This window comes from Puma concolor, chromosome A1 (genome assembly GCF_028749965.1).
Source record: "Puma concolor isolate L17-30 chromosome A1, mPumCon1.1.hap2, whole genome shotgun sequence".
NCBI classification, from domain to species: domain Eukaryota; kingdom Metazoa; phylum Chordata; class Mammalia; order Carnivora; family Felidae; genus Puma; species Puma concolor.
In genome coordinates, this window is record NC_141667.1 from 174,964,786 (window position 1) to 174,987,891 (window position 23,106).

General features: G+C 41.2%; 1 long non-coding RNA gene across 1 annotated transcript; it reads right to left on the minus strand.

Moving 5' to 3' along the window:
- Positions 1 to 6,297: 6,297 nt before the first annotated feature.
- On the minus strand, positions 6,298 to 9,347 carry LOC147584659 (uncharacterized). The gene is made up of 2 exons (XR_015255712.1): positions 8,967 to 9,347; positions 6,298 to 6,656 (listed from the first exon to the last, which is right to left on the minus strand). It is a non-coding gene; the product is annotated as an uncharacterized LOC147584659 (long non-coding RNA).
- Positions 9,348 to 23,106: the final 13,759 nt, after the last annotated feature.

Here is a 23,106-nt window from a genome sequence, read left to right on the forward strand (position 1 = left end):
GCTCCAAGCTGTCAGCACAAAGCCTGACTTGGGGCTCGAACCCATGAACCTTGAGATCATGACCTGAGCTGAGGTAGGACGTTCAACTGACTGAACCACCCAGGCGCCCCACAATAAATATTAGTTATACTGTGAATCAGCTTACACAAAGGTGGTGGGTAAGTACTTTTTCCATTTCCTTGTGTGATGGCTGGGCTTCTGCCCAACTTGTAGAAACCTGCCCCAGGTACAGAGAGCCCCCAAACACCATATTCTTTCCCAGGGGACCGTTTTGGCAAATAGCTCAGTTTCTTCCTATCTCCACCCAAATGCTTCCAAAAGTGGACTGAAAAGGAAAAAACCGACAGGCTAAGAGAAGTCTCTGAAATGCTACCCATGTAAAATTCCCCCACACTCATCCAGACAACTTTCTGAACATCTGGCCAACTTTCATTAAACAGCTAAAATTTTGTTTGTTTTTCCTTTACCAGGAAACAAATTGAAAATGCAGACTTAGGGGCGCCTGGGTGGCTCAGTTGGTTAAGCATCTGACTCTGGATTTTGGCTCAGGTCATGATCTCACAGTTTGTGGGTTTGAGCCCCATATTGGGCTCTGTGCTGACAGTGCAGAGCCTGCTTGGGACTCTCTCTCTCTCTCTCTCTCTCTCTCTCTGCCCCAACCCCACTCGCACTTTCTCTCTCTCTCTCTCTCTCTCTCAAAATAAATGAATAAACTTAAAAAAAAACAGTAAAAGAAAATTGAGACTTAGCTTCTGTGGAAGCTTTTCTTTTTAGAAATGAGAGGAAAGGTTGAAGCTTAGGTAAAGAGATCCCAGGCTGAGAGCAAATAAAAAACAAAACGAAATTTTCCAAAGAGAACCGAAAACTTGAAAGCACCTGTATGGAAAGAATGACATCAAAATTCAACAATTATAAACAATTGTATCCAGTGAATCCCTTTTCTCTATAGCCAATTCTTGACTTCTTGTGATGTTTTAATTCAGAATTATTTCTTATTTTTCCCTGAATTATTTGTCCTATAATAAGAATATTATTTTAAATAGTTTTTAGTGTTCAGCTTTTTCTTAAAATTATTTTTTTCTATAAAAAGCGATGCCTGTACTACGAGAAATTAGGGGCATGTTTTATGGGTTCAATGATATTTACATCTGATGGTTAAAGACCTTGGCATCACCATGTACCCAAGGCTCATATTACTATTAAAAGCTTTTATTGATGAGCAACAACCACCAAATTATATAATACAAAATCTTACAAGTATACCCAATAAAAAATACTGTACAATTAAGCCATTTGCCTAAGAGCCACATGAACTTTGTGATCAAATAATTTGTTTCAAACTCTTTGTATGGTACACCTCATTTACTGACTAACTCTGGACCACATAAAACATTTTATACCATTTTAGGGGGGTCTTTTCTTCATACTGTATCTTGCACCCAAATTGGGAATAAGGTATCTGGGAATAAGCTATCTGGGAATAGCAACCATGCAGATCTGATCTGATTTTTTTTTTTTTTTTTTTTTAATGGGAAGTGAATGGTTTCTGGACCCTGAGCTGGAAATTGCCACTGTAGTTCTCACGCTCAGAAGGAGGGAGTGGGTCTAGGAAACCAGCTTTGCTGAATGGTACGTTTTCTCAGGGGGTCAATTTTTTCTACAAAGGAATCCTATCCTTATTGACAGCAGGAATTCTCCTAGTATTAAAGGGACAAAGATGTTTCTAATATGCCAATGGAAGCAAGCAGTCCATGTTTTGCTTTAAAAATTATCAGCCATCAGCCATCAGCAATGCAGCAAAGTCTCCAGCCAGGCTGCCTAGATGCCAGCTGACCGATTCTCATTACCCCTGGCATTTAGGGATCAAGGGCTACCACTATTTGCAAAGCTGCATTAATGAAATTACTTCCTCTGTGCTTTCACAGTAAAATACTAAAGTAGGCTAAAGACAACACCAAAAAAAAATGGGGCTAATAAACATCCCTGTAATCAACTCAATTCTTCTCTGATCTAGATATTTTCCTAGCACTTTTCTGAGCCTTGGGCAAAACTCTCTTAGCCATTTTTGAATGCTCTGGTCTTGGGGAAACATAAAATCCTGTAGACTATAAAAAATGTGAATGGAGTTGCAGTGGAGTTGCAAATGTACTTATATTAGCTAGATGTGCAAAGAAGAACAATCACTTCTTTTTTCCACCTGCAAGACTGGTCTGCTCTTCATTGTTGGCAATACAAGTAAACTGAGCCTGACCCACTAACTTGAGCATATGTTTAAGGGAACTTGGTCTCTTTTGGATAAATGCTCACTTTTTCAGATTTCCTATGCTTCCCTCTGCTCCCATCCAAGATGGCAGCTCAGTGTGTACATCAAGGTGACAGGAAAAGTGGGGACTTGGGTCTGTCAGTGCTAGTCCTTTCCTGACCTTGTGTCCATTGTTGGCATTGAGGGCTCAAATGGCTCCAGCTGAGCCCAGCCCTCCTTTCTTGTTAAGGAGCCCATCTCAGCCCTCTGTGTGCTGTGGCAGCCCTAAGATATGGCTGTGGCTACCATTGGTCTCCTTTGTGGGTGGTCCACCTGGGAGACTTCAAGGTCAGGGACCTATCACCCCAGTGCAGTAGGTGTCTAGCAGGCTTACAGGTAGTTAACAGCCATGTACATCCCTCCACAGGGAGGGATGCCTGGAGAATTTGGGGTGCCTTCTCTGCCCCCACACATAGTTAACTGAGAGATACCCTGGGGAGCAAACCCAGGCCCTCCTCTGCCCCCCCCCCTGGGGGAAATGGGGGCAAGGCCCCTTCCTACCTGCACTTTCTCTACCTAATCAACATTCCCCTGCCCCTTGGGAAGAAGAATGTCATCCTCCTTCCCTTTGCAATACCTGCCCCTTGACCTATTTTGAGGTAGTGATGGTGAAACCTGACTTACCAGGACAGAATAGGCCTGGGATGAATATTTTTGAAATGGGAGCCTGATGAAATATGAATTTCCCACACTAAGGATCCTAAATACCTCTGAAAGTATACCATACTTCCTTTCCATTCCCACTGCTTCCAAACTTACATTCTTCCTAACCATCCTGTAGGTCAGTGGTTTCTAACTGATTATCAGCATCAATAAGGAGCTTATAAAAATATACGTTTCCAAGCTTACCCCTTCTAAATGAAATATCAAACACACACACACACACACACACACACACACACACACACACCTCTAAAAACAAAACCCCCCAACACAACAAAAAGCAAGGTTCAGAATAGTGACTATAATTTGAAAAAAAAGTTTATTTATTTTGAGAGAGAGAGAAAGAGAGCATGTGCAGAGGAGGGCAGAGAGAGAGGGAGAGAGAATCCCAAGCAGGCTCCATTCTCAGTGCAGAGCCCAATACGGGGCTTGATCTCACTACTGCAAGATCACAACCTGAGCCGTTATTAAGAGTCAGACGCTTAACTGACTGAGCTACCCAGGTGCCCCAGTGACTATAGTCTTCTGCCCTTGGGCTAAGAAAGGGAAGAAAAGAATTTATATTCATATTTGCTTGCATTTGATAAAAGACTGGAAAGGAAACATAGAAATAAGTGGAAGCACCCTTTTTATGTTAGTGAGGGTGTGAAGGAAAACGGGGAGAGTTGATCTTTTCAAATGCTTTTGAGTTTAATGTTTAATGTTTAACTTTTCAAAAATAAGTAAAATAAATGGTGTTTGCTTTTTTGTTTTGTGTTTTTTCAGTCCTTCTGATGATGAGCCAGGTCTGGAAGGCCTGAGGGCAATCTGAGAGACTTTTCTAAATTTACATCTGAACATACCAGCCTGCTAAAGCCCTCCCACCACGTCCAGTCATCTTGGGGATACGACCTCGTGAGCGTGAAAGGAGGCCATGTTTGATCCAAGCCCACTTGGCATTTCAGCCACTCCGGTATTTGTTTGCACTCTCCTCCTTCCTGGATGCTTCCTGCCCCTGCCTACAACTTCACACTCTTTTTTCCAGGAAAATGCAGTTTGGTACCACCTTTCTACTGTCTGCCTTCCCCAGAATTCACCAGAATAAATAAGATTCTCCTCCTATGTCACACTACACACCAATTTTTCGTAGTCTTCTTTCTCCCCTCCCTCTTCCAGTTCAGGGACAAGGGCATTCTCTGTGCTGTGGTGTTTGTTGAATGAGTGAATACATGATTTTCAGTGTTAGTGGAACGATTCTTTTTTAACTAGTAAAGCATACATAGAAGAAAACTCATTATGTCCCTTAAATTTGTGATGTTTAAAAAGATAACGTGTGTGTGTGTGTTTTAGTAAGCAAACAGCAAAATTATGGTCAGGATAATGGGCTGTAAGTGTTAAGGAGTGACTGCTAAGTCTGTTAATAGGTAGATAAGAATCATTCATAATTGGCATGTTCTTTGTAGCCAACAATGCCACTAACTGGTTTCTCAGGCCCTAGACAACGTTAGGCCTCACTCTCAAGTAAAGAAAGTGTTTCCTTTGTTTACACAATGAATTTGTTTAAGGAACTCTGTTTTCATGGGCAGAACAATGGTGTTTTTACATCTCTTCACACTCAAATTATCACAAATTAGGAATGAATCTAAACGAGGTCATATAGTGTTTGTAAACATGATATGAATTCATGATGAGATGTTACCTTGTGATCTACAAGATAGGAAAATACGTTATTACTTCCTATGTGGAAGAAAACTTGGTAACATTTTGTCACTTCATCTTTTCCTGTCTTGCCTTTCCGACAAATTAAAAACACACAGTTCTGCAATGATTGAGGAACATTGACTCTTAGAGAATTTTTTTGTTTTGTGTTTTTAAATTTTTTTTTTCAATGTTTATTTATTTTTGGGACAGAGAGAGACAGAGCATGAACGGGGGAGGGGCAGAGAGAGAGGGAGACACAGAATCGGAAACAGGCTCCAGGCTCCGAGCCATCAGCCCAGAGCCTGACGCGGGGCTCGAACTCACGGACCGTGAGATCGTGACCTGGCTGAAGTCGGACGCTTAACCGACTGCGCCACCCAGGCGCCCCTGTTTTGTGTTTTTAAAAAGAAACTTGTACTCATGTAAATATGAATGTGTCATCTAACTTTTAGATAAGATCATCGTGTTAACAACTCAGGTAGCTTTTGAAACAGATTTATCTAGCTAATACCCTGCTTCATGAAGAAGAAATTAACAGTTACTTTTGAACCAGAAAAAATGCTAAGTCTTATGGGAGATCAAAAAACAAATAAACCTGGAACAAGATAAATTAATGGTGCCTTAATTGTTCAAAGAATATCCATTATTTCAATCCAGTAATTACCTATAAGAATTGTGCCCCTTTCTGAAGTTGAACACCAGTCTGCTAATTCTCAAATATTGGGTCATCAGTATAGATCCACAAAGTAGTTAAAAAAAAAAAAGATATCAAGAATTGATTTAACTTGCTGCCATGTATTAAATATGGTTCTAATGAAAGAACTAATTTTTTTCACAAGTTATGAATCCTTTGAAATTGCAATCCCGAAAATTATATGTGGGAGACATTTCTTCCTTTCCTAATTAAGTAGGTAACATTGTCTTCACTCTTCAGCTGGTTTCTTAGAAACTGAAGTCAGCCTTCCATATAAATATAACTTCATTTTATGAGAAGTGAGCTCTACCACACCACATGCCTGAGCTTCAGATGTACATGGCATGGTCATGAAGGTCTGTCAACCCAATTGAAATGTGCAACCAGCCTTTCCAAATGGCTTAATACTTAACTATTAACTATTAAGACCAACAACTGCTCGGAATAAAAGTCCTTGGCATGGTAACCATTTTCACAAAACTAATTCACTCAAATAGGCATGTCCTAATGGACCAATAAAACTTGCCTTGTCGTGTCTGAATGCAGCGTCACTGCCATTTAGAGTTGGCTATAATTGGTAATCACTGCTCAGTGAAAGTGGGAGATCGGGAGGCTTTGTATAATAATACTCTAGACTGGGCTCCTACAGGGCCTTTCATCTGAAAATCTCAAAGCACTTGACAAACACTAATTAATACTCATGACACCCCAGTGAGAGAGGTAAGGATTATTATCCCCATTTTACAGATGAGGAAACGGTGGGGTTAAGTTGGGTAACCTGGTGAGTCAGGGGCAGAATGAAGAGCTCCTAATTCCTAGTCTTGTGCTCATACAAGCATTACAAGGGCCCACCATTGGAAAGATAAAAGGAATTGCACCTCATTTTCAAATACCCCAAGGTGAAGGCATCAATTATAAATGGGATCACAATTAAGTCATTTGATTTTAACAACACTAATACCATCTTGTAATCTTCAAACTTTATTTTAAAATATGAAAATGTTATTAAAAGTGCTTTCTTAGACTCTGAAGTATAAGACTATTTTATCGCGGAAGAAGCAATTGTAGGAATTTAGGTTGAGTAATTTGATAAAGGGCCCGAAAGTGTTTTATTTTTCAGGATGGTGGCTCAGATTCTTTCAGCAACTCTAAACTCCCTGAGGCTGGAGATCCATCACTTAAGGTTTTGTATCCAAATGTGGAGCACTGTTGGGCACATCGCTCAAGAAATGTTCGTTACACCGATGAAATTCACTAAGTGCCAAGGGGCTAGGAGACTTGTGAAATGAACAGGACAGAATCTCATCCTCAGAGGGGCTAGGGATTTAATGAGAGACACAGAATACAAGACAGTAATTAATAAATGAGGGGCAAGAAGATGGAATGCACCAAGTGTTCAGTGTAAAAACACCAAGGTTCTAAGCTTCAAATTGGAACACAGATTTTGATGAATTCCCAGATAATAAGACTGCTGTTTCTTATACACCATTATAGCATTAATTCAAACAGTGATGGCAACTTTCTTCACCTAAAGCCAACTGGCTTCCAAACAGCCCCCTGGGTTTTCAAACTCATTATTTAGAATGCTGAGTATTGTAATAAATACTGTTTGGTCCAAGAGAAGACTTGCAAGTAGCTTTAAGGTGGACCTTCTTGTGGTTTCTCCAAAATCTCTCTACCTCAGGGCCTTTGCAGATGATATTAAGTCTACCCAGAGGACCCTTCCTACCATCCATCCCCAACTAGTTCCTCACCCAACTAATTCCCACTTATGCTTTAGATTTCTGCTCAAACATAAATTTCTGACTCTATAGGCTTGGTTAGCTCTGTGGTTATACCTTCTGAAAACTCTGCACTTTTCCTTCACAATAGCTATCACAGCTTGCAATTAAATATGGTTTTTCCTTTAATTAATGTGTTCCCATCTCTCTTCTACCTACTGTGGCTCTAATTTCCAAAAAGAGTCCGTGTCTGCTTTGACCACCATTATATTCCTAGCACATAGGAGGTCCTCACAAATGTTAGTTGAATAAATAAACAAACACATATCGTGAATTACTGAGTAACAGTGAACTAGGAGCATCTGGGGAGAGCTCATATTAAGAGAGGAAAAGCAGCCCCTGCCAATGAGAGCAAGCCTGGAACTATCAGTTAGGCCCCAGCGTTGCTACGAGCTGCTCTGGCACTCACAACGAGGCTGGGGTGTTCTCCCATTGAACGTAAACAATTTCACAGGAGACTTGTCATTCAAAGCCACCTAGTGATCATGATAGATCAAGACAAAGACAAGACTGTCACTCCACAATCATGTCTGGACTCAAACAAAAACAAGAATAGAATAATGCTTTTGGCCAAACTTGGTGTCATACCTAAATTATTTGCCTATTGTTTTAATCCCCTTAAATGATCTGTATTTCCTGTTGTCCTATAGATCCCCCCAAAAAACCCTTTGCCAGACCATCTTGGAAGCATCCTTGCTCCTCTGTCCAGTTCTGGTCTAACATCTCAGTTCTTCCACTCACAAATTCAAGTTCTGTTTCCTGACCCACCACCCTTCTTTCTCTCTTCATCTGAATATTGCATCTGAAGCCCAGCTTGTTTGAAATCAAACTCATCATCGTCTGTCCTTTCCCACTGCCAAACTAATTCTTCACATCTTACCTCCTTAAATTTAGGTCTCTATTGCTGGTTTACTCCCCATTTACCCCTAGCTTTAAAGCAGTGCTCAAACCCCTTTGATTTTTCTTTCCATTCCCTCCTTTCTATTCCCTTGGACCATTCTGAACATTCACGTTCACATTCATGGGGGCACTTGTATAAACCATCGCAGTGGCCTGGGTCCTCTCTCTGCTTGTCTCGTCTCTCCATTCTGTCAGCTGGATCAAATTAATCGCCATCAAATCTTATTTTGATAGTGTCATACCCCTGCTAATTTTTAAAAAAATTTTTTTAACATTTATTTATTTTTGAGACAGAGAGAGACAGAGCATGAACGGGGGAGGAGCAGAGAGAGAGGGAGACACAGAATCGGAAGCAGGCTCCAGGCTCTGAGCCATCGGCCCAGAGCCTGACGCGGGGCTCGAACTCACGGACCGCGAGATCGTGACCTGAGCTGAAGTCGGACGCTCAACCGACTGAGCCACCCAGGCACCCCTAATTTTTTTTTAATACAAAGAGACACGTACCAAATATAGTTCAGACTTTTTGTTTGGAGTTGGGGGTTGGGGAGGAATAAGGGCCCTGACTAGAAGGAGGAAGCTGCCTCCCCACCCCCACTCCCTCTAGGAAATGAAGGAAAAGATGCTCTTTAGAGAAAGAACCAGGATTCAAATGCAAATTTTTCTGATTCTAAATCTTCTCTGCCTAACCACAAGGCTATGGTACCTCCTTGCTAAGTTTCTTCAACTATGTTCATCTATTTCATTTATAAAATTGGACACCACCCCCCCTCCTGCCACCATGCTGGAAGGTCTGCATAATGATTATGCTTACAAAGAGCCCATGTTACACAAGGACCACTTCTTGATGTCTTCTTGTCTTTCTTCCCCACCCCCTCCTTTGCTGACAATGCAAAAATCTGACAAGAAAAGGAAAGATATGAGCTCACAAACAGTGAAATACAGCCACACTGGGTCAAGGCTGCAAGTCAACAATGGCAACAGTCATGGGCACCAATGAAGTTCAGGAGTTGTGTGTCAAATGAATGTGCTTCTAAGCTCATCTCCTCTTAACAAACCTTCTAGAATGGTTGCCATGGTGCCCCTGTTATCGTGGCAAAACAGCATCTTAGCCTGGCTAAGGGAACCATCTGTCAAATATGTTCTGAAGCCAACATCCTGTACATGCCCCATAGGTAGGGAGTGAAGGAAGAGTGGAAGCTACAGTTCTTAAGTTAATGTAGGAATGGCTTCTAAAAATCTTTGGGAAGAGTTAGAGAGAATGGACTTTTCTGTTAACATTTAATTTTTTAAAACCGTGATTTTTATCAGACCTATTTGAGTTTCTGTTTTTTTCATATAATTTTCTAAAGCAATATAATGTTTAAGAAAGAAAAAATGTTCCATGGAAGCTCAAGAAAAGAGGTCCCGTAGGCACACCTGGGTGGCTCAGTCGATTAAGCATCCGACTCTTGATTTCGGCTCATGTTGTGATCTCGTGGTTGTGAGACTGAGCCCCGCATCAGGCTCACCGCTGAGCACGGAGCCTGCTTGGGGTCCTCTCTCCCTCTCTCTTGCAAAATAAATAAATAAATAAATAAACTTCAAAAAATAAAAAGTAAAATAGAGCTCAGCCGGAAAGCCCTTATTTGATCCCTGAGAATGTTTCCAGGAGGTGTTAATTCCCTCCGCACCTAAGCAAATGGAGTGCACCAAGCCTAATGGAGGGCTTCTTGGCTGAGGGCGGATCTTGTATCTGGGTCATCCATCTGCGGGCCCTTTTTGAGAGACTTCCACCAAATTATTGGGTGGACATGAGGCCCAAGTGTGGGCTTGAGGAGCAGCCAAGGAAGCTCCCTTCAAATCCTACACTCCTGATGTCCATCTTAACATCCTCAGGAAATGGAGGCGCTCAGATAGCACTCACGTTCCACAGCAGTGTAGAAGACAGATAGTCAACCCATAAACCACAAACACATGGTTGTTCTGATCATTGTACGTTGAATGTCGGCTAGGGTCATCTTGGAAAGCATATCTGAGCAGGTGACACTCATCAGAGAGACCTACAGTGGCTCTGGTCTGCTCTTGGAAAGACTCCACTCCAGTTGGGCAGAGCCGCACCTGCAGAGGGGCAAGATGCGTTGGGGGAGACAGAGGGGAGGCTACGGCAAGAATACGGGTCTGAACCAGAGCGGAAGCAGTGGAGGCAAATTAATAGGGGAGAAGGTGATCTGAGATGAATTTGATATATGCCAGAGAAAGGCTGAAATGAGGGGGAGAACATTCATTCAAGGTGGAGGGGCAGATCTTGAGGAAGAGACAGAAGGCAAGAGCCCTGAGCAGGGTTCTACAGGTTTGGAGGGTTCTTGCTGGTGGAAATGGCAGCTCCTGGAGGAGGCAGGACTGGATGCTTTAGTACAGACACCCTGAAGGTAGGGTCATTCGGCAAGCAGTGGGGAGCACTAAAGGTTTTTAGCAGAAGATTGATCTGATAAGAATGGTATTAAGAATCTTATCTGGGGGGGCGCCTGGGTGGCGCAGTCGGTTAAGCGTCCGACTTCAGCCAGGTCACGATCTCACGGTCCGTGAGTTCGAGCCCCGCGTCAGGCTCTGGGCTGATGGCTCGGAGCCTGGAGCCTGTTTCCGATTCTGTGTCTCCCTCTCTCTCTGCCCCTCCCCCGTTCATGCTCTGTCTCTCTCTGTCCCAAAAATAAATAAAAAATGTTGAAAAAAAAATTTAAAAAAAAAAAAAAAAAAAAAAAAGAATCTTATCTGGGGCGCCTGGGTGGCGCAGTCGGTTAAGCGTCCGACTTCAGCCAGGTCACGGTCTCGCAGTCCGTGAGTTGGAGCCCCGCGTCGGGCTCTGGGCTGATGGCTCAGAGCCTGGAGCCTGTTTCCGATTCTGTGTCTCCCTCTCTCTCTGCCCCTCCCCCGTCCATGCTCTGTCTCTCTCTGTCCCAAAAATAAATAAACGTTGAAAAAAAAAAAAATTAAAAAAAAAAAAAAAAAAGAATCTTATCTGTGTTCCTATACCTGCCACAGATACTATTCTTTAGATCATCTATGTCAGTGGGGTTCTTTCTCTCCGCCTTGTTGCATTTGGCTGTAATGTTTCATTATAACTAGCTCTTAACGTTTATTTATTTTTATTTTTTATATTAATTTTTGAGAGAGAGAGAGAGATAGTGCGAGTGGGGGAGGGACAGAGAGAGAGAAACACACACAGAACCAAAGCAGGCTCTAGGCTCTGAGCTGTCAGCACAGAGCCCGATGCTGGGCTTGAACTCAAGAACCACAAGATCATGACCTGAGTCGGACGCTTAACTGACTGAGCCACCCAGGCACCCCTCGTTATAATTTATTCTTATTTAATGCCAGCGTGACTCCAAGGGGAGATTTATTGTTTTCCATTAATAATAATGGAAATAAGAATGGAAATTATTAATTTTCAATTAATAATTGTTTTTGATTTAGCATTTATTCTACTTTCTCAACATTTTCATGCCATTTCTTCACATTTGTCGCAGCTGCCTTAAATACCAGCTCCCCTCCATTTTTTTTTTTTTTTTTTTGCAATTAGTAAGTGCTCTTTTCCCCAATTCCCTTTCTCCAATGCTGACTTGGTCATTTTGCTTTTGTCAGTTCCTTCAGTTATAAAACATGTGGCTTTGCCATGGTTGATTAAAACTGACTAGCAATATTTTTATAACATTTCATCTCCAGGGCTTTTTCACATTTCTTTAAAGTCTCTTTTGTGGGCTTCTATTTTTAATTCTTGCATGCATCATATTCAAGTATCAATTGCCTTTTCACTTCAGCCGTTTTTCCTATTGTCTTTTCTTTCCTCTTAAATACTTCTTACTAGTGGTTCACGAATTCCAACGCTTCCTCTCGCTGTTGTGTTTCAGTTACTGTGATTTATAGGGCTTCTTACAAGAACATCCCCCCAGTGACCCACGTTCTCCTGCTCTACTTGGTCAGGAATCAGCCTTCAGAAACTTCATCACGTGAGCAGTGAGCTTGACTCTTGTCTTCCGCTGACACTTCACATTTATGCCTACAGCACAGCTCAGCATTCACCTTTTAGTTCAGCTTTCGCCCTTCATGGTTTTCTCCAAAGCTCTCATTTTCAGGGGAGAACTAAGATGAGAAGGATATTAGGGCCAAATCCTTAAGTCAAAATATTTGAAAATGCCTGAGAATGAGTAAGTCTAGTGATCTGAGTATACCTCAGAATAGTGAGCAGTTTCATCTGTTATCTGCCTAAGAATCAACAAATATTCAATGTTTATTTATTTTTGAGCAAGATCAAGAGAGAGAGAGAGAGAGCACGAGTAAGCAGGGGAGGGGCAGAGAGAGAGAGGGGGAGACACAGAATCCAAAGCAGGCTCCAGGCTCTGAGCTGTCAGCACAGAGCCCGACATGGGTCTTGAACTCACGAACTACGAGATCATGACCTGAGCTGAAGTTGGATGCCCAACCGACTGAGCCACCCAGGCGTCCTGAATCAACAAATATTCAAATAAGTGTTTTCACAGCTTTTCAGGGCCAACAAATTTCAAAACAGAGACAGAACTACATGAGTAATGAAAATGCTCCTTCAAAGGTCAGCCAGTTCTTCTGAAACACATGAACAGACCCAACATTTTACATTTCATTTTTTTTTTTTAATTTTTTTTTAATTTTTTTTTCAACGTTTTTATTTATTTATGGGACAGACAGAGACAGAGCATGAACGGGGGAGGGGCAGAGAGAGAGGGAGACACAGAATCGGAAACAGGCTCCAGGCTCCGAGCCGTCAGCCCAGAGCCCGACGCGGGGCTCGAACTCGCGGACCGCGAGATCGTGACCTGGCCGAAGTCGGACGCTCAACCGACTGCGCCACCCAGGCGCCCCTACATTTCATTTTGAAAGTATGTATGGGGGCACCTGGGTGGCTCAGTCGGTTAAGTGTCTGACTCTTGGTTTCGACTCAGGTCATGACCTCACGGTTCGTGGGTTCGAGCCCCACCTCAGGCTCTGTGTTGATGGTATGGAGCCTGCTTGGGATTCTCTCTCTCCCTCTCTCTCTCTGCCCCTCCATTCTCATGCTGTCTCTCTCAAAATAAATAAATAAACTTAAAACAAATGAAAATATATATGAATTTTAGAAACTGGTCCACCTTTGTTTAAGAATCTTAAAAAAGAAAAAAGAGATAACACGATAGTTTCTACATTACCATCCTGTTTAACTTTCAGTTTTAATGATTACGTGTGAAGGCATTCAAAAGCACAAACCACTTTGAAAGCCCAGGTTTCTGCCTTGCTATACCTGAAAAGCTGAAAATATGCATTTCTCTCAGGAAACCAAGCCTCCAAATGCTATGGTCAAAGCAATTGAGTGAGCAGTTGAGGAACCAGCCTGATCATCTTGCAATGCAGGTATATAAATAATGGTAGAATTCCAAAATATAAGAATATATAGGAAAACTGCGGCTCTAGAAAGAACAACGCTTTCTAGAATGTAAGATTGAGTACAAGTTATAACTGTGCTACTAAGAAGGTGTAACCAGCCATTTGACAGACATTTCTCCACTTCCTTTTTGTGGGAGACAACGTGGCAGTGGCTCCGTTTTCCTCCTTGAACCTGGAAGGCACCAGCCAAATGCTCTCTTGGGGCGGTGGGAAATCTTGATGGCCAAGGCCACTGCTGGCATTGTTAGGAAGAGGGAAGTATTGTGTAGGTGACCCTGCCATGCATCCCAGGGAATAGCATGGTAGTCCTGGGTCACCAGAAGTACCAGATGCCCTCTGCTTCCCTGGGTGGAGAAATCCTACAGCACGTGTCCTTTCATAAAGATAAAGAACGGTGCACTTGAGCAGGAGTGAGGCAGACACTCCGGCCGACAAGGAAGATCATAGGATTAATAAATCCTGCGATGGATTCACTCCTTGTGACCATTTGCGGAGAGTATAAGAAAAGTGGTGAGTTACTGGATGGCACCTTCAGAACCTGAAAGGGTTAATGCATCCCTTCATACTTCAAAGCAAGACAACTCTGTGATGCTAAAGAAATTCCTTCTCACTTAGCACATACTCCTAATAAGCAGTTAGATCTTAGTAACAAGGTCTAAGTTAGAAGATCTTAGTAATAGTCTTAAGAATACAATCTTAGTGGAATAGCTCTAACTCTGATGCATTTCCAGCATATCAGGCCTACATAAAGTACTTTTACTCATGTTGGCTCAGTCATCACGAACACCCTATAAAATGGAGATCCATTTTACGGAGGAGGAAAAGCTAATAATCAGGAAGGCTGAAGGCCTTCTTTGTCAGAGTTTTGCTCTGGTCTACCATGGTGCAATGCCTCCAGCTTGAGTTGCTGTACGAATCTACTTATGGCCTCTGGGATACTTGTATGAAATACTGCTGGAAGGGAACAATTGGCTGGGACTCGCTTTTTCGACGCAGATTTTTCTGGCGTGGCCCTTGTTGCGATTGTATCGATGCTACACTTCTACTCATCGCCGTGGACCCGGCTTTCTATACAGACAACATAGGCACATTGTCAGGGAAGATATAAATTGTGCCCGATATCGGTTACGTATTTTCTCTTTCACAAAGAGGGTCATGAAATAATTTTAAAATTTAAATGACTGTAAAGTACTTTGCAAATATAAAAATTAAAATAATTTATAACATACGCTAAAAGCACAAAGTGTTATATGAATGCTAAATAATAATATTGTAAAGCACCTATATTCTGCAGTAATGAGCACTATATAAATGCTAAATAGGATTAAATAGGAAATGTAGTGTTTGGAATTGGCTTATAACGTATCAGGCTTCTTGTGTTCCATACACACAAAAATTATATCTAGGACTTGCAGCAAAATGCAAAAGCAAATACTTATCTCTTTTCCCAATTTTATAGCTGTGCTAGTCATTATAATATTGCAAGTCTTTAAATCATGGCGTATCTAGGAAGAAGGGAATCTTCCTGATATCAATTACTGTGTAACAAACTATCCCAAACCTTAGTGCTTAAATTTACAAGCATTTTACTATCTCCCATGATTCTGTGGGTTGCTTGGGCTCAGTTAGGCAATTCTTCTGCTCTACGTGGTTCAACTGGAGCCCCATGTTGGCGGGCACTCTGCTTCCTGATGTGCCATTGGCTGATGCGAGTCAGGAGACCAAGCCTAGAGTCCATGTAAAGAGGTCTACGCAACGTAAGAATGCCTACAGGGGTGGCTAAGTGGGGGCCAACGTTACAATAGTCCACCACAGAGCTATAGCCAGTTTTGCCAACATCATCAGACCCCAGAGTGGTACCAAAAGAGAGGATACCCTTGCCACCACCACCAATATCATCATGGTAAAGAACTAGAACGGAAAGTGGCAGGGTTTAAAATAACCATTAGCCAGGTACAAGGGATCTCAGTGATGACCTGTGTGCAATGACGATGGAGGTCCAGAGGCGATGCTAGAGACCAAAATTGACAGAACACTCTCATCCACAGCACTATAACTTTCCTGTAATACTTACAGACACATTCAGCTGCAAGTAGTGTAAAAAACAACCTCGGGGACTTTGAAAAGAGGCATGTATTTTTCTCACAGAATAGGAAGTCCAAAAACAGATGAATACTCAAATTGGTTCTACAGTTTGATAATGTATTTGCAACTTGGGGCCTTTTTTGCATGGTCACAAGATTGTGGTCCTAGCTCCGGGCATCCCATCTGAGATCAAAGCAGGAAGGAGGAGAGAGGAAGAGGCAGCATCAGCCCGTGTGGAAGCAAAACTTTCTTAGAAAGTTCCAGCTGGCCCCATCTTATGTTCACTGGCCAGAATTAGTTACCCCATTTTCAAAGGAGACAGAGAAAGGGATACCAAGATGAACAGTCTGCTGCCCAGTATATCCGTATTTTATTAACAAGAAGGTTGGGGGAGTTATATTGCTTAAGAACAGTGTCCATTACAACCTTGATTTTTAGAAATGACCTCAGGAAAAAGGGGAACCCTGAAGTATCTGAGAGAAAACATCTACAATCCTGGTAGAAGCGGGTCCTGAAATCTAAATTGAGTTATTCTAAAGAAAAACAAAGTTACACACAGCTACGATGGTTTGATAATGCCTCTAAAGTGATTTGTGTCCTTGGCACAAAGCAGGTAAATGTTAGCTGTTGTGGTAAAGATGATGTAATACAGGTAGAGAGGAAGATATTAATTATTATCACAACTGGAATGACATAAATTAAGGTTTACCCATTCATCGAACAAAAACTTCTTGAGCTTTTTCTTTATGCAAGAACCTTTTCAATTCAAATTCCGGGAAACGACGAGTTTGATGGGTGATTCATATTACCAGGAAAAAATACAAGCATTTACTTTGGATACAGCATTAAGAAAAAAGGGTAAGTACTTTGGGAAGACAGTCCTGATAATTCAGAATGCAATTCATTCTCCTCAAGAATAGAACTATGGGTATGAGGAACACTGTGACCACAATAGAGAGATATTTTTGTTACATTAACCATTTCAGTAAAAACAACAATTAACCTTTGACTCCAGCAAGGAAATACAGAATCAAAATAGAACTGAGGGGAGCGAGAATATTGCCATTAAAAAAGATTGTCAGTTTTCTGTTGTTGTTTTGTGGGTTTGCTCGATTTGGTTTGAAGAGTCAGCAAAAGATTAAAGTTGAGACAGAAAACCACACACAAAAAATTCCTCTACCAACATGTTTTTGCTGTGGGGATGTGTCTGCTCTTTGTAATAAAAAAGACACAGGTTTGCTGCTAAGCCCAGGCAGGTCTGCTGGGCCAGCTCTAAGGGCCCAGAACAAAAATGCTGAGGAAAAACCAAAACAAGTAACATAAGCCCAAGTTCCCTGGGTGTAAGAGAAGAAAACAGGAAGAAGAGAATGGAGATGGCATAACATAGTGAGGAAAGGTTAATAAAACAGATTTCATGAAAGAACATGGGAGAAAGTGGAACAATGATCATTTGGATACCAGTAAACAACAACAACAACAACAACCCAGCAGCTAGAAGTTACCTACACGTTACTGAGAACAAGATACAAAACACTTCCTTAGAAGGGAGAGCTTTATCTAAAGTGTCCCAAAAAAGGAAGGGAAGAGAAAGAAAAGAAAGAGGAGGGGAGAGGAAGGAAGGAAGATACCAATACATGAAATGACCAAAGAAAACGAGAAGCAAGTCTAATAGCATCTGAGCCCCAGAAGGAAGAATACAGGAAGCAGCACACTGCTCAGCAGGTTATTTTAAGAAGCCAAAAACATCTTGAGAGCTCTTTGGAATCACAAGATAGGGTAAAATAATCATTTAAAGGCATGCTCTATCTTAATGTTAATATTATGTAAAAATTCTCTAAAAAAAAAAACTGGAGAGAAGTCTGCAGTACTAGGAGAGAAACAATGTAAGCTTTATTATAAGAAATGAAGGTAGGGGCGCTAGGGTGCCTCAGTCCTTTCAGCCTCTGACTCTGGTCATGATCTCATGGTATGTGAGTTTGAGCCCTGCGCCTGGCTCTGCGCTGACAGTGCGGAGCCTGCTTGGGACTCTCTCTCCCTCTTCTCTGACCCTCCTCTGCTCATGCTCTTTCTCTTTCTCTGTCTCTCAAAATAAATAAATAAACAATACAAAAAAAAACCAACAACAACAAAGAAATGAAGGTAATGTAGCTATTCAAATGTAATTGTTCCAAATACATAGCATCAGGTGCAGAAGACATGATCATTAGTAAGATTGGGGAAGACAAAAGAATCATTTCAAATTCAGCAGCTCTTACTTAAGCACCTACCATGGCTCCAGTCTATGCTAGTACACACACACACACACACACACACACACACACACACACACACATTTATGGAAAGGAATTGCATATGCATCTTGGAAAATGGTGATGGAATTGGAAGTAATGGAAAAGTAACTTCTGAAGCATCAAATATTTAGAATCAATCTGGAAGAGAATGGAATTAAAGTATATGTAGTTATATATATTAATAGTCTGGAATGTAACTATAGAAAAGTGGGCCAGCACAATCAGTAGACTTTGTTGACAAATAGTAATTAAGGTTGAAAAAATGGGACTCATACTACCTTTTCTAATTATATTATTCGTGTTATTTCTTCATGCTTACAGTTATTCAATCATCAAATACTTATTTAAGTTTGAGTCTGTTACCAAGCCCTGGGCTAGATACTGGAGTTTAAAAGTCAGGTAATAAATAGGGGTGCCTGGGTGGCTCAGTCAGTTAAGTGTCTGACTTCGACTCAGGTCATGATCTCACGGTTTGTGGGTTCGAGCCCCACATCAGGCTCTGTGCCGACAGTCTGGACCCTGGAACCTGCTTGGGATTCTGGGTCTTCCTCTCTCTCCACCCCTCCCCCACTCATGCTCTGTCTCTGTCTCTCTCAAAACTAAATAAACATTGAAAAAATAAAAAATACATAAATAAAAATAAGAGTCAGGTAATAGCCTTTGCCGATGAGAAAGTGGTCTCATGGGGAGAAACAGATACACTTTAGTATAGGAAAGGTTGGAAGGAAAGTACCTTTTCTGGGTACCTTTCTGACAAGGGCCATGCAGTGTACTAAGTACTGCATATATTAATTATTTCACACACGGCAGCAGCTGAAGCCAATTTCTCAAAAGTTGAAAAATCTGTCTGGGGCCCAGAAAATTATGCATTTCCAACATAATAACAAGACAAAGGTTTAAAACTTAGCATATTAAAAATGCGTCAAAGGACTTAATTTTTAAAGACAAAGAATGTTTCCAAGGGATCTGGTCTCCTGGCATATAGAAGAAAAAGAACAGCAGGGAGGAAAGAGGGTGGAGTGGACTTGATAGAGAAAAATGAGTCACATAAGATGACGTCTGGAGTGAAGCCACGCAATGGAGGCATTCTTGCTAGAAATTTTTTCAAAAGTCGAAGTTCTGGAATTTTGTCAAGGTGGGAATCAGAGAATGAAGGAAATTGTTTAACTGAAGACGACATGACTTAAGACTGAGCTAAATGATTGGTAGAAAACAGAGCGTGTTCTCAGGTCTGACGACCTCACTGCTGGGCTCTGCGATGTCCAAAGACTGCCCAGTGCACACCCCTATTTTAACGTCACATGTAGAGGCGTTTCACGGAGCCCGTTCGTTCAAGTATTCAACAGACACAGATTAAGCATTGCTCTGTATCAGACACTACACAAAAAAAGCTAAAAAAAGTCTTCACATTTTTTTTTAAGTATAGGAACGGAGAACATTAGAATTTGGAGAGACGGATTTTACTATATTTTTCATAGTAAGATTTGTGCGGGGCTCTTCCTGGAAGAATTGGCGAGAATAGCAAAATGCAAGCGATTTCAGTGTACCCAGGAAAAAAAGTAACTAATGTGTTCTAGTTCATGTAGGAACTTAGCGGTTTTTTTTTTTTTTAATGTTCTAAATCACTTACAAAAAGATTTATTCAATAAATGTGCTGCTGTTGGAGAGCTACTGGAGAAAAAGTAAAGTTGAATGCCTACATTTCCATATAACAAAATAAATTTCAGATAGATTGAAGTTTTCAATATAAAAAATAAACATAGCAACTAGAAGAAAAAATAAGGATTTTTTTAACTTTCCATTGGAAAAAGACATTCAGGTATGAAATCAAAGGCAGAAAACGATAAAGGAAAATATTAATAAATGTCAGTTATGAAAACATTTAAAACTTCCATATATATATTTTTTTATTCAAAATTTTGTTTTTAGTATGCTCTACACCCAACATGGGGCTCTACACCCAATTCGTGACCCTCAGATCAAGAGTCACACACTCTACTGACTGAGCCAGCCAGGGGCTCCTGTATATATTTTCTTGAAGAGCCGTAATTCACTTAAAAGCAAAAAACAGGGGCGCCTGGGTGGCGCAGTCGGTTAAGCGTCCGACTTCAGCCAGGTCACGATCTCGCGGTCCGTGAGTTCGAGCCCCGCGTCAGGCTCTGGGCTGATGGCTCAGAGCCTGGAGCCTGTTTCCGATTCTGTGTCTCCCTCTCTCTCTGCCCCTCCCCCGTTCATGCTCTGTCTCTCTCTGTCCCAAAAATAAATAAAAAAACGTTGAAAAAAAATTAAAAAAAAAAAAAGCAAAAAACAAAAGATAAATTACAGAATATCTGACAGATTATTTGCTATATAAAAAACATTTATTAACCAGTAAGAACAGATACTTCAACACACAAAAAACGGCAAAGAAAAGAATAGTCAAATCATACGTAATACACACACAAAAACAGCTAATAAGTATATAAAGTCGCTCAACTTGACCAATAATTAAAGATAACATTTTGTCCAAGAAATTAGCTAAGGATGTTTGCAATTAGAATGTCAGTTTTGTTCGGGAAATTGGAAAAGGAGCACTCTTAGGCAAAGCCAGTATGAGTGCAAATCGGCATCACAGGTGACAGGTAATTTAGCAATATTGTATAATATGCTGAAAGATCAAAATATCCTCGGACTTGGCAATCCTGTCAACAATCTGGTCTAAGAATTTAATTACGAATGCTCCCAAAATTTTATGTAAGATATTACCCGACATAATTTTAACATAGCATTATTTTTAATTTTTTTTTCAACGTTTATTTATTTTTGGGACAGAGAGAGAGACAGAGCATGAACGGGGGAGGGGCAGAGAGAGAGGGAGACACAGAATCGGAAACAGGCTCCAGGCTCCGAGCCATCAGCCCAGAGCCTGACGCGGGGCTCGAACTCACGGACCGCGAGATCGTGACCTGGCTGAAGTCGGACGCTTAACCGACTGCGCCACCCAGGCGCCCCTAACATAGCATTATTTTTAATGGTAAAAAAAAAAAAAAAAATAGAAAACAACAGAAATGAGTCTCCATCTGGAACTTTTGGCCCATTCACATGCAGGTCTGAAAAGCCGTGTTTTTGAAGAATATTTCAAGATATGGGGAAATAGACTTGCCCTAATATTTATTATTGGGCAGAAGGAAGGGTGATCCTAATTTTTATACAAATCTCCTAGAGATTTGCTCTTTCTTCCACCAATTTCCCCCTTATACATAAAAGGCATTCAGTAATTTTTATTGAGTGTGAAAGAATATACGTGCACAAAACAGAGTAGAAGCAAATGTAAGATATCAACATTAGCTTATTCCACCTGCCAGGGTTATAGGCGAGTCTTATTTTCTTCTGTATAATTTGTCTTTCAAGTTTTCTATAGAGATTTTCTAGAACTCATATGAGTAAAGAAAGTAATTGTATTTACTTGAGTTAAGATGTCCACAGAACATTTTAAAGGAAGTAAGAGGACTTTTGGTGGCGGCTTGGATTTTTAAGAGACAGCTTTGGGTTAGACAAATCCGAGTATCGTCTTTCAGATCCTGCAAGAGGCCGGCACTCCGGGGAGAGGTAGTAGTATGTGTGTTACTGGTGGCACCTAATGAGGCAGCATCTTTAAGCTTAACGAAGGGGGGACTGAACTGTGAACATGGAAGCCAAAGCAAGGCAAGTCGGCCCATTGTATTAGAGGCAAGTGATCCACAAATCCACCCTGAGTCTTTATGTTGTCTTGACCCTTGATTAAGAAATAAAGACAAGATGAGTGTGAGCACTGAGCATAAAGTTGAAGGTAGAGTTGAAGATGACGTTGATCCCAGTTCTGCAGGCATTGTTACCCTGGCAATAACATAATAAGGGTCATTATTTTGTATTTATACATAGCACGCCCAGGAAATTGGAACACCATCAAGAGGAAGAGTCATTGCCCGCTCTGTGTATAGTATGTATTTATCTAGCCTGATTGTCCTACAAGACTATGACCTCCACAAGGGCAGAAAAATCAACTTTAGCACAGGGAATATGACGCAGCGTAGAAGCCAGATGCAAGAAGCCACATATGGTGTAACTTTGTGTATGTGAGATGTCCCGAATTGGGAGATCCTAGAGACGGGACAAAGATGAGTGGCCTCCAGGGCTGGGAGGTGGGGGACATGGGGAGTGACTGCTAACAGCTGAGGGCTTCTTTTGGGGATTAAGAGCGTGTTCTGGAATGAGATGGTGGGCATGGCTGCACAGCTCCGTGAATGTGCAAACGCCACTGAATGGCCCACTTTACACTGGTCGGTTTTATGATATGTGAATTGTATCTAGTTGTTGTTGTTGTTTTTAAGTGTCATTTCAGTATAGAGTGCAGACAAGAAAGACCTGTGTGGAAGGGGCCTCGAGGGACCAAGGGGAGAAGGGCTCTCGCAGGATCTACCCCGTCTAACCGGTCTTCGGTGAAAAAACCCGGAAGACTTTTTTAGCCTTGAAATGATAGAAACGACAAAAGGATTCATCCACACAATGTAGGTCATGAGGCCAAGTATGTTTTGTTGGCTACGGAATATTGTCATATCTGCATTGATACTTAGTACCGAAAAATATATTGTAGTATCGAAAAATCATAGCGGGGATTCTAACGTTCACGTCTGCTATTTCGTTACTACAAGGCCGAGGGGGGTGATGATTAGGGAACAGTTTCTGTTATAGAACACTCTGGATTTGTCTTCTCTCTGCTCCTGTCAATCTTCTCCTATGTGACACCATTAGTGTCTCCATGACATCTGCTGTGGGATCGTTATGTCTATATCCTAACCATTATTTTCTACACTTTAATGAGGGTGTTAAACAAATCGATGACATCTTTGCACCATTATTGATTGTTAACATTTGATCACAAACATTTATGTCTTCCCAAAGAACTAAATACCAGAATGAAATTATAATTGATATGCTCATCAGAGCAAATAATTAAAAACCTTGTGTGTCATCATAAATAGTTTTCGGCACAATTTAATGGACTACAAAAACAAAACAATAAATTTTATCCAGGTATTTTGGATGCAAATAAATATTAAGGCAACTGTAATTCATACTTCACTGAAGAATAATGAATAGTAAAATGTTCACCAAACTGTGACATAGTTATTGAACCTTGTCAAAAACCCATATCTTTTTTTCTCCTCTCATGACTTTTATTTCTTCTGCATGTTTGTAGCAAGGGGTGGGCGTTAGGGGAAAAGAATAAATTACCTTAAGGAAATGAAAATTATAGGACAA